Source organism: Apis mellifera, linkage group LG1 (assembly GCF_003254395.2).
Source record: "Apis mellifera strain DH4 linkage group LG1, Amel_HAv3.1, whole genome shotgun sequence".
NCBI lineage: Eukaryota > Metazoa > Arthropoda > Insecta > Hymenoptera > Apidae > Apis > Apis mellifera.
In genome coordinates, this window is record NC_037638.1 from 837,449 (window position 1) to 848,656 (window position 11,208).

Below are 11,208 nucleotides of genomic sequence, written 5' to 3' on the forward strand. Positions count from 1 at the left end.
GAGGGAGAGAGATTGCTCGGAGTCACGTAACACTCGTGAACAATGGGCGAGTTTAAAAATGGAACAATCGGTATGACATCGGGAAAGATTACGACACGCTTATACAGAAAGAAGAAAAAGAGGGAAGAAGAAAATAAGCATTCGAAAGACAAAGTTTTTTTAGATTTTAAGGATAAAATGGAAGAAACTCTTTCGTAAAATTTCCTTCCCTCGAACAATATATAAGAATTATAATATATGAAATTATCCGTATGAGTTTAAACGCATCTCGAATCGCGAACAGACAGAACGGAACGTAACGCCCGTTAAGATTCTCCGAGCGGCTCGATATTTCACCTAATTACGCTGCGAAACGAAAGCAGTTGTCCCTCGAAGAGTGGGGAGCGCCGCGTACATTGCGCGGGCAAAACTCGAAGCGAGGCTCGGGTTTATCGGCGTTAATGACGAATATACCAATCGCTTGCCGCCCGATCGCGATCCAATCGTGAAACCTTGCCAGTTTTTCGCGGCACGATTCGTCGGCGACGTGGCCACACCTATAATTAGCGTACTCGCCCCTTTGGAAATCGGGGCGATCGTGGATCGGCGAAGAAAGACTGCGAGCATCCGATGCAGCTGGCGCGCACGCACCGACCCCAAAGCCGTAATCGTGTGCTTCCTGCCGCGCATCGTCGTCCGTCGCGATACGTTACCTACACTACTCACCTCGCTCGTACACGCACGCACCTCGCCTCGTACACTCGCGCGAATAAATTTGCGCCGTCGAGCCGGCGAGCGAGGCGAGCGCACGTGCAAGGCCGCCGCCATTCTTTTCGTTTCGTGAAAATGGAGGGAATCGGTTATCGCGCCGATGATGATATTCGCCTTCTTCGACTGTGGAACGGGGGAAAGGGGGGCGGTTTTACGGGTTTTGCGTCTACGATCGGAGGGAATTGTTGAATTTTCATAAGTTTTGGAAAATATTATAATTCTCAAGCCGTTCTCGAAATGTGATTGCCTGCTACGTATGAATGGCTCGATGTAGGAAATCATATATACTCGAAAGGCTGCGCGTTAAGCGATAATAATTGATTCAATGGAAGTAAACGAGTGAATGATCAAGTATTATATTGGTAGTATCGTAAAAATAGTTGGAATATTCAATGGATATTGAAAACAATCGGGTACAGTCGATGAAAAAATAACAATATTTGATCTGTATCCTCTTTCTTAAATATAAAAATACGTATAAAACCTTTCTTTTCCTTCTCCTTTTTTTCAATTTTTAATACATAAAATACGTATACGTCGATATACCCGGTGATTTAAAAAAAAATCGCACCGGACGTCGTTGAATCGTATATATAAAACCCGTTTCGTGGTTAAAATTTCTTTTTTCGCCAATGCGCGGCGGCCGTGTCGAAGGAGGAAGGTAGCATGGGAGTGCCCCACGAAAATTATTCCGTGGAGTGTATCTTGGCATCCGATGATTGTGCGCCAGAGGCTAGAGTGGTCTCTCGGAGTGCACGTGCGCCTTGCACGTGTTAGCTGTGGGGCGACCCTCCCGATTCCTGACTGCCTACAGACTGTAACATCGTATCAGGGCCACGCCGGCTATAACTATATACCCACACTTGCCTCGTCGCCGTACTCGTGCCTCGTCCCTCTCCCTCCCTGGCCCACTCCCTCGTTCCGCCACCGCGATCTCCTCGCCGCTTTACGATCTCTCTCTCTCTCTCTCTCTCTCTCCTGTCCTCTTCTATTCTGACGCGCGGTGCTAATTGTAAAGCGCAGAGCTTCTCAGCCGTCACGATCGTAGGAGGAATACGCAGGAGGAAATCGTGGAATCGGGAACGACGACGAATCGAATCCTATCTTCCTTCGCGATCTGCTGCAAACGCGTTTCGCTGCATTCGATACGGCGTTTCTTTTTTCTTTTTTTTTTTTTTTTCTTTACCCGACTCTCGCTCGGTAATTCGAGATAGACTCATAGAGATATCGTATCACGAGATTACATTTTTTCCACAATTATTCTCAATCGTAATATTTATATATATATATTGGGAAAATAATTTGCATTTTCTCTTTTTTTCAATCGTTTGTTATTCGACGATGTTCGTACGTATTAAAGTAGAATCAAGTATCACAAGTACGAAAAATATCCCTCGATATCGGTTTTAGTTACGGTCGAGTTCGTTCGCAACCGGTTCGCAACCGGTGCACATGTCAGGAAGAGAATATCTCTTACAAGTTTGCTCCCACAGTGACGCGCCAATAGGTCGCTAATTAGGAAGCAGGATAAATGGAAACACGAGTGTTGTCAAACTGTCTAGACTACTAGCATCATTCTAGATACCAATCCCTCTCTCCTTGTAAATTAATCCAATTCGAGAAGAAAGAAATCTTCCTTCCTTTTCTTTCTTCTGATCAATCGATCGTACAAGATGGACTCGATCTCGAGAAAGAGAGATGTTTACAATACTATTCAATACGATAAAAATAGTAAAAAATAGCGCGCGGCCGAAAACCGGGGAGACAAAAATCGCGGCGCGCGATGTGCCTGCCGCGAGGATCCGCGCTATTTGCGCAGCTGTTCAAACGGGCCGTACCGCGAAAATACTACACCTCGTCACCGGTTTTTAAAATATCCGTGAGCGTGTTGCGCGAGGAAGGCGAGAGCGGCACGTAGGTGCACGCACCGGCGAGGCTCCCTCCTCCCCACTCTCCGTTCCATCATTAACACGGACGAGAAACAACACTTCGTGACCCGTTTTTCGCCGCGAGTGTACGAGTTCACGCTCGTTTGTCCCCTTCCTCTCCCCGGCCGCTCTGTAAATCTAGAGCGCTGTGGTATGACGATGGCTTCTTCACCTAGGCCGCGGGACCGGAGAACAGAGCCGCTTATTGTCCGGCTAGACATTGGATTTTATTATTTCCAACACGCGCAGCTGCGAGACCCGCTCTCCGGGGGAAACCAGTCGAATCCTATTAAGAAGGAGAGACAATTGTTTCTTATTCTCCCCTTTCCGTTTCTTTACCGGATGAATGCTTAAGCTCTCCACCGGAGAGCTACCTGCTTGTGTGTATATATATATGTATGTGTGTGTGTGTGTGTGTGTATATGTATATATATACACTGTTTGCCTCGCGGTACCATTGCTCGGCCATTTTCACGGTCATCGTTGTCTCACAGCGTGAAATTCATTTGGACTCGAGTCGTTTGCGAGGGCCGACCGTTTAACGTGAAATCTATACCGCGCCATGGAATTCCGTACACAGTTTCTGGGACTGTGCTCCAGGTATAACATACAGGTATAACGTTCTCTTCAGGTGTGCCAAATACTGTGTCCTTGGGAACATTGTTGTTGTCCAAGGGACAAACTCCGGTTTCGCTCGGCGTACACGGTTTTTCGTACAATGCACAATGCGGTTTTACGCACGCGAATAACAGTCATTTTCCAACGATTGTGTGGCACGTTGCTTGGATTATGATTACGAGATACGATTTCGAGAGAAATTAAATTTAAATTTATTTTTCAAAGTTAATATTAAATTATTATACTAAATAAAATTTTACGAATAATATATTTTTGAATTGTAAATTTATTTTAAATTAATTATATTGCGATTCTTAAATTAATTGTATTAATTGATTATATATAAAATATAAAAATTTATTATAAATTTAAGTAAAATTGTAATTAGAGAATTCTGAATTTAAAGGTAAATACAAGTGCCAGCTATAGCGGTTGAACTTGATTTGTGAATCAATTTTTTCCTAATATGAATTTAAATTGTTTATTTATAATTAAATTATTAAGTGATTGAATGTCGAATTGTTAAGATTAAATGATATATTTTTATATCTAATTAGAGAATAGAAAATTATTACAATAGAAATAAATTTACGTTCGAAACGCCGCGGTGGCAACAACGATCGATGTTGTTCGATGCTTAAAGCCGCGATGCTTAAAGCTATCTCGCGGCAGAGCGAGGAGGGATAGAGATAAAACGAAAGGATAGATTTCACTATATTTGACCGTGGTAACCTTTCTAACCCCTGTCGCTATATTTCTTCGAAAACGAGGCACGGCTCGCGCGTATCGAAACTTAGGAACGGGTCATGAACAGCCTAAAACGGCGCTCGCCCACCCTCGCAACGTCGCTCAACGCTCGCTTCGCCTCGGATCGATAACGCTTGTACGCACATCACAAGGACCACCTTTGTTCTCGAGTCGAATCCATTCTTCCCTTCGATTTATTACGCGCGCAATTCTTATCTTTCCCGTTTAATAAATTCTCCTATCTTCTTCTGTATTATTAAACAATTAATGGTAAAAAGAGACTGAATTAACTAAAAATCGATTATTAACAATCCTATCTTTCCATTTAAGAATATATTGGGTTGGCAACTAAGTAATTGCGGATTTCACTCATCGATATAATCACTCATAATCGATTCGGATCGTCACAGTACAACTCGTGAGATTGCAGAGAAGCTTCGTGTATCGCATACATGCATTGAAAACCACTTAAAACAACTTGGCTATGTTCGAAAACTCGATACACGGGTTCCTCGCGAACTGAAAGAAAAGCATTTAACGCGACGCGTTAACAGTTGCGATTCGCTAAAGAAACGTAATGAAAATGATCCATTTTTAAAACGACCGATAACTGGCGATGAAAAATGGGTTGTTTACAACAATATCGAGAGGAAAAGATGGTGGAGCAGGCCACGTGAACCAGCTCGAACAACATCAAAAGCTGGTATTCGTCGAAAGAAGGTTTTGTTATCAGTTTGGTGGGATTACGAAGGAATTGTCTATTTTGAACTCTTACCACCCAACCGAACGATCAATTCTGTCGTCTACATCGAACAACTAACGAAATTAAACGATGCGGTTGAAGAAAAGCGGCCCGAATTGACAAATCGAAAAGGTGTTGTATTCCATCGTGACGATGCAAGGCCACACGCATCTTTGGTCACTCGGCAAAAATTATTGGAGCTTGGTTGGGATGTTTCGCCACATCCACCATATAGTCCTGACCTTGCACCATCCGATTACTTTTTGTTTCGATCTTTACAAAACTCCTTGAATGGTAAAAATTTCAATAACGATGATGATATCAAATCGTACCTGATTCAGTTTTTCGCTAATAAAAACCACAAGTTTTACGAACGTGGGATTATGATGGTGCCTGAAAGATGGCAAAAGGTCATCGATCAAAATGGGCAACGCATTACGGAATAAAGTTATTTACTTCCATGAAAAAATTGTCTTTGATTTTCTAAAAAAAATCCGCAATTACTTAGTTGCCAACCCAATATTTTGTTGTCGGTCGCAACCTGGACTACTATGGCGGTCGTTGGCGGGCGAGGAATAAATTCGACGATAAATTCGTTTGATCGTTTCCATCGCGAACACCGTATAAAGCCTCCCACGAGCACGCCCGTGGCGACGAATTCTGTAAGAAGGAGGCCTCGGGGAGGCCGGGTCGCACACATGCGCGCGTATTCACTGTGTGCGCAACGCGTTCGTGAGCCAGCAGGTAGAAATAAAGGAAACGCGAGAGAAACAAAAAAGAAAATGGGAGGGGGGAGGGAAAGGAGAAGAAAAGAAGGACGAGAGCTTTGAAGAAGAAGAAGAAGAAGAAGAAGGTAAGAAGGCGAGGAAGGTGATAAGAAAGAAAGGAAAAAAGGACGAGGAAGAGGGACCCCCGTGCTCGTTCCTCTCCTCTGTCGTGAAGCGTGGGAATAGGAGTTGCAAACGAGTATTTTCAATAAGAGGAACGTCGATTATTCGCTGACCGAGGGTATGACTGACTATATCTAAACAATAATTTACTTTTAGATAAACCGTTTCTTATTTCCTGCATCTTTTATCTTTATCTTTTTTTTTTTTCATCTTCGATTCGATTATTCGTTGAATAATCTTTCTTAGATAATTGCGTTGTCTGATTTTCTTTTTCCAACGTATTTCCAGGATTATTTATTATCCGAGTGATTTAAGATACCAAGTTGTAAACTTTTCTTTAAAAGGAAGTAAATAGGATAATACGACGGCTTCTAATTCTAGCGAGATTTATTTGTGAAGTTATAGTTTATTCCACAACCAGTTAATGTCGCGCAAAAGGATTTATCAGTTATCGTAACGTTGCGACTTTTAAAATTTTTGACTGGAATCTCTCTCACAATTGTGCAAGAGGATTTTGAAATATATCTAATCGTGCGTTCTAATGATAAAAAACAAAAAGAAAAAAAAAAAGGATGATAAAAATATCTTCGAAACATTTCGTATCGTAATTCTTAATTGTGCGTGTGATGTAATTCTCAAAGTTTAAATAAATCGTTGGACGATTAATTTTTTTCTTTTTTTCCGCGCAAACTTTGTAATTTTTATATACAGGAAAATAATACACATTGGAAGTAGATTTCTACCCGATCGCCAACATGGAATAGAGTTGCAACGAGAAGCAAAGAGGAGTCGTGCGTGCGGATATTTTTAATGAAACGTCAATCGTTCGTGTGTCTGGTGATTAGCGCATGCGGAACATTTTAATGATACGCGTGCCCGCTAAAGACTTTACCGAGTTAAATTTAAAATGCACGTACGCGTTCCATTGAAACGAGCCATGCGGCTCTTTGAACGGTAAGCTGCAACGCGTGAAGAAACGTTGGAAAAACAATATTTTCAACGGTACACCCTTCTGAATTGAAATATCCGCTCGTGTGAACTGTGACACGTGCAAAGAGGCCGATTTCTTCGATTAAGAAGCATATTTACCGATTCGACATGAGACCGGACACACGTGGAAACTTGTTCTTCTTCTGCTTTCCATAGTATTCCATATTTTTATTTCATTTTGTTCGATAAAAAAGAAAGAGAAAAAACGACAACAATCTCATGGACACAAATTTCAAAACAAGTCATAAACAGAAAAAGTATATATGAAAGGACGATATATGTACACAATAGAAGAACAACTATCGATCTTTATCTAATCGTAAGACGCAATATTTACACGGTAATAATAATAGAAATAATAATAATAGAATGATTTAATTTTAAAAATTAAAAATTCTTATTATCTGGCAATCGTGTCTCTCGTGTTGGAAAATTGCAAAAGTCAAGCAGGTATCTCTTCTCGAAGAATCATCCTTTTAGCGGATTCTTAATAGGTGGTTATCGTTTACGATAGATATTTAATTAACGGCTATCCAAGCGGATAGTATCCGCTGCAGAGGAGAATTAACGCGCGGCAGTACATTAAGCCGCGTTTCTCGCGCCCATGCTCTTGCAGGCATCGTCCCGTAAGTAGCAATAAAATCCTAACGATCCTTTCATAAATCATCAACGGGCAGCGTGTTTCGAAAACGAATCTCCGTGTCACGCAAAAAGCCATCAAATCACGCGTGGAAGGGGTCTCGTTCTATCCGGTAGAACCGTTGGAATTACACGGCAAGTGCGCCGCGTAAAAACGTTGTTGCACCAGCGTGAGTAATCTTCACGAAACAACGTGGAAAGGTATGAAGCGTGGAGGTGAAAAGGAACAGGCGCGGAAAGGGAGGAGGAGGGGGGGTGAAAGGGAGCGGAGAGGGAGAGCGCGATACGCGGCGCGTACGGGAGAGGGATGGAGAAGCGGGCGAAACGGAGAAAGAGAAAGAGGTAAAAGGCGCGTTCGCAAAGGCGACCGAAGCTGGCCGGCCTGGTCGGTTTGGCCCCGTGGGAACGCGTTGGTGGCCAGCTGCACTGATTGCCATGAGAGGACGTGACGTAGTCGTCGTCGAAGCCACACAGCCGTGCATGCAACACGAACGTGTCTTTTACTCTTGTGTGGACCCGCACCACTAGCGATGGGACCGAGCTGAAAACTCGTCGAATTTTCGTTCCATCAGCTAATTCGTTTGATTGAGAGAGGAATAGATGGATGGAAAGAATTTTTTTGGAAAGGTTTCGTTCATTGGATATATATAAGGATGATATTTTAAGTATTTTGTGTGTATGTCTCCGCTGTTTTTATTTTGAAACTTTCACATTTCGACAAAGATGGAACAATTGCAACAAAAATTCTCAAGTTAAATATTTTTATAGGAAATAGAATTTCAATATACGAGAGTTATACGATGTTTCGTTACAAAGAATTTTAAGACAAACATATTTAAGATGATGCGAAAGTTATTTTTGTATATGCATGATTCAATTTTTTATAGATAGAAATTTTTATTACGTACTTATAACGTGACGAAACAGGTTTATTAACGGATGGCAATTCAATAAGAAATTTTCATTTTTAGTACTTAGCGGTTGTATTTGGCAGTTATGTAAAGATTGACTAAGTGCGTTTATAGTTTTGGAGGAGTAGGAGTACATCTTGGAACTATGAGTCAAAACTATGACTCACCAGGAGAATCTCTCATCTTGCTATTATTACTAGCGAATTCGAGCAATAAAAAATTTACACGTCACTCTAATTACCCATCGATAGAAGAAACATTATTATTCTTAAACTCGAACACGCTGAAAATAAATTATGCAAACTATAATCTTTAAATACTCCGGCAACATCTTCAACGTCTTCGCTAAACTATCTCTTTCTCTCTCTGTTTCTCTCCCTCTTTCCGAAGGATCATTCTCTCAAGGGTACAAAACATCTAACCATCCATCGGATTGAACGCGATAAAAAAAAGATTGAAAGGAAAAAGCTGCTCTCGTCCACGAGAAGTCGCGAAAGAATCGGTTCCATCGCTAGCAATTCGCGGTCTCGATCGTGTGTCGCGATTGGTAGTGGTGAAGCGGTGTGTTGTCGGTCGGCGCGCGGAGGGCGGAGGAGGAGGGAAAGCCGCGAGGGTCGGCAGTGGTGGGGGGCAGTGGGGTGGAGGGGCGACGAGGCGAGCGGCCGGGCGAGGGGAGCCGCGGAGAGGGGTCGCGCATTCCAGAGAGGCGCCGGCCAGTCTGCGGCACACCTGCGCGTTCGGTTGAATCACGGCGCCTCCGACATAACCCAATCTCTTCGTCCTTCTTCAGCTGGCCGCTTCGTCCGAGCCGGCCGTTCGGTCCTCGTCTCTCTCTCTCTCTCTCTCTCTCTCTCCCGCCGTCTCGTCCTTCTGCTCTTTCTCCGTTTCGTCCCACGAAGCGCCTTTCTCCGTCTTTACCGCGCCGATGTAAGCCGTCTCCGTCCAACGCGAGACCCATATTCCCCTCCTCGTCTTACACCCAGAATCTCTTTCTTCGTCCACGTTGCTCGCTGCGCCAAAGCGAGCATCTCTCTCGCACGCGCGGCAATCACGCGTCTTCTCTCCTCCTCTTCGTTCGAATCTTGTTGACTCCTCGAGAGTTGCCCGATGTCTGTCCCTCTTCTTCCACCGTCTCCGCTTAGATTTTCCTAACGATTTCTATGCCCCCCCCTCTATTTCTCTCTCTTTCTTCTCCGTGGCCCTCCAGCCACGGAAGAGAACCGATCAGACCCTGAGAAAGGGACACGATACGAGAGAGAGAGATCGTGGAACGAAACGCACAGCTGTAAGCGTGACAGAGAGAAGGGAAAAGGAGACTCCGAAGGACCGATCTTACGTACAATCGGAGGCGTGCAGGTGTCCGTCGTTCGTCCGACGGTCGGCACGTCTGTCAGTGCCGCAATCTAAGCCGCGCCGTGTCGGGGCCCGGACTAGCGAAGGCTACGAGCGGACACCTGTTTTTCTTGGAAGCACCTGTTTTGTGTTACGGCCCTGCGGAACCGCCCGGCTGCGGCTCAACTGGCCCAACGCGAACTTCTTTTTTCGCCGGACGGCAGAACGTGACGGGAATCCGTATTTTCTTTCCGCAACATTTCTCCCTGGCTTACGGTATAATCGATAATGTTTGCATCGACGCGTGGTCATCCACCGTAGCTACGGGATTAGTCTCTCTCTCTCTCTCTCTCTCTCTCTCTCTCTCGGTTGTGGATAAGGCGCCTCCATTGTGCAAAAAGCTGTCGTTCAAATGCGTTTTCGTTGTTCGAAGCAGTGATGGTATTAAATGGAATATTTTTCCCGTGCTTTTACTTGTTACTTGTTGTATGTGCTGTTATCGGTGATAAGAAAGAGAAACCGCTTTTCTCGCGTGAAAAATTGAATATTCGTGTGTAGAGAATATTTCACGGAAAAATATTGTTCCATAAACGAACGATTTATCGCTGGTGATATTTTTTCAGAATATAGCTTTGAATGATTGTATGAAAAATAATTATTCATCGCGAAACAAATTTCTATTAATATGAGTTTGTCATGCGATACTTTTATAAAAGTATACAATATTACAAGTTGTATTTGTTTTATCAATTTATTTCCAACTGACAATTATCTGTTTATACGCGAATATAAAGTTTGAAATTATAAATCAGATTTACTATTGATGCGAATAATTGTGTAGAGAAGTAAGTCGAACGAAATGACAGTTTATGTTTACTGTAATAAAATATAGTTATCTTCCCAGTTTTTAGTTTAATTTGCGAAATACGAAACAAGTATCTCACGTTTCGTTACGTATCTATGAATTACGAATAATCGCGTAATTTATTTTCTTAATGCGAAAATTCACATAGTCTGAAATCTAAATGGTAATAAATTAAGGAATAACACGATATATACGTTAAAGTAACACGAACAATCCCATAAAATATTTTCTCTTTTGAATCATATTTTCACTTTACATCGTTCTATCGTGCTACATTCTAATATCTTTGTATTTTTGAACTTTAACCTTAATCGGCACGAATTCAAACAAACATTAGTGCACACAATAATAGATTAATTACAGAAATAATATTTGAAATTCATTTTTCTTTTTCTCATAAACGAACATATTCATTCTCGTAATTCACACAATTCTCCAAGTTTCAGAAACTGATATAAAGTTATCACAAGTATATATTACATCGAATTCGAATCAAAATAGTATAGCACTTTGCATCGAATTAATCAATCGAAAAAGCAACAATCGCGTTTATTCTCGGCTTCGATAATACTCAATATACGCGATAATTCAACGTTTCATGGTAGTAATAGCCTCCAATCAGGCAAATTCTTTAATCAATACAAAGCGAAACAGGCGCCTCGGTATCAGACTAATTGCGATATTAAGACGCCACCGATAAACACGTATCACGTTTCAGTTTAAGTCTCGTTACCCAGCTTCCCGGAAGCGAAGTGCCACTGTCTCAATCATGCATCGCGATATTGCCACGCATTAC

The 11,208-nt window shown here is 42.4% G+C and overlaps 1 long non-coding RNA gene across 1 annotated transcript; it reads left to right on the forward strand.

Annotated features, from left to right (window-relative positions):
- The first annotated feature begins 5,615 nt into the window (after positions 1-5,615).
- Positions 5,616-6,341, forward strand: LOC113219286. Its single transcript, XR_003306183.1, has 2 exons — positions 5,616-5,793; positions 5,964-6,341. It is a non-coding gene; the product is annotated as an uncharacterized LOC113219286 (long non-coding RNA).
- Positions 6,342-11,208: the final 4,867 nt, after the last annotated feature.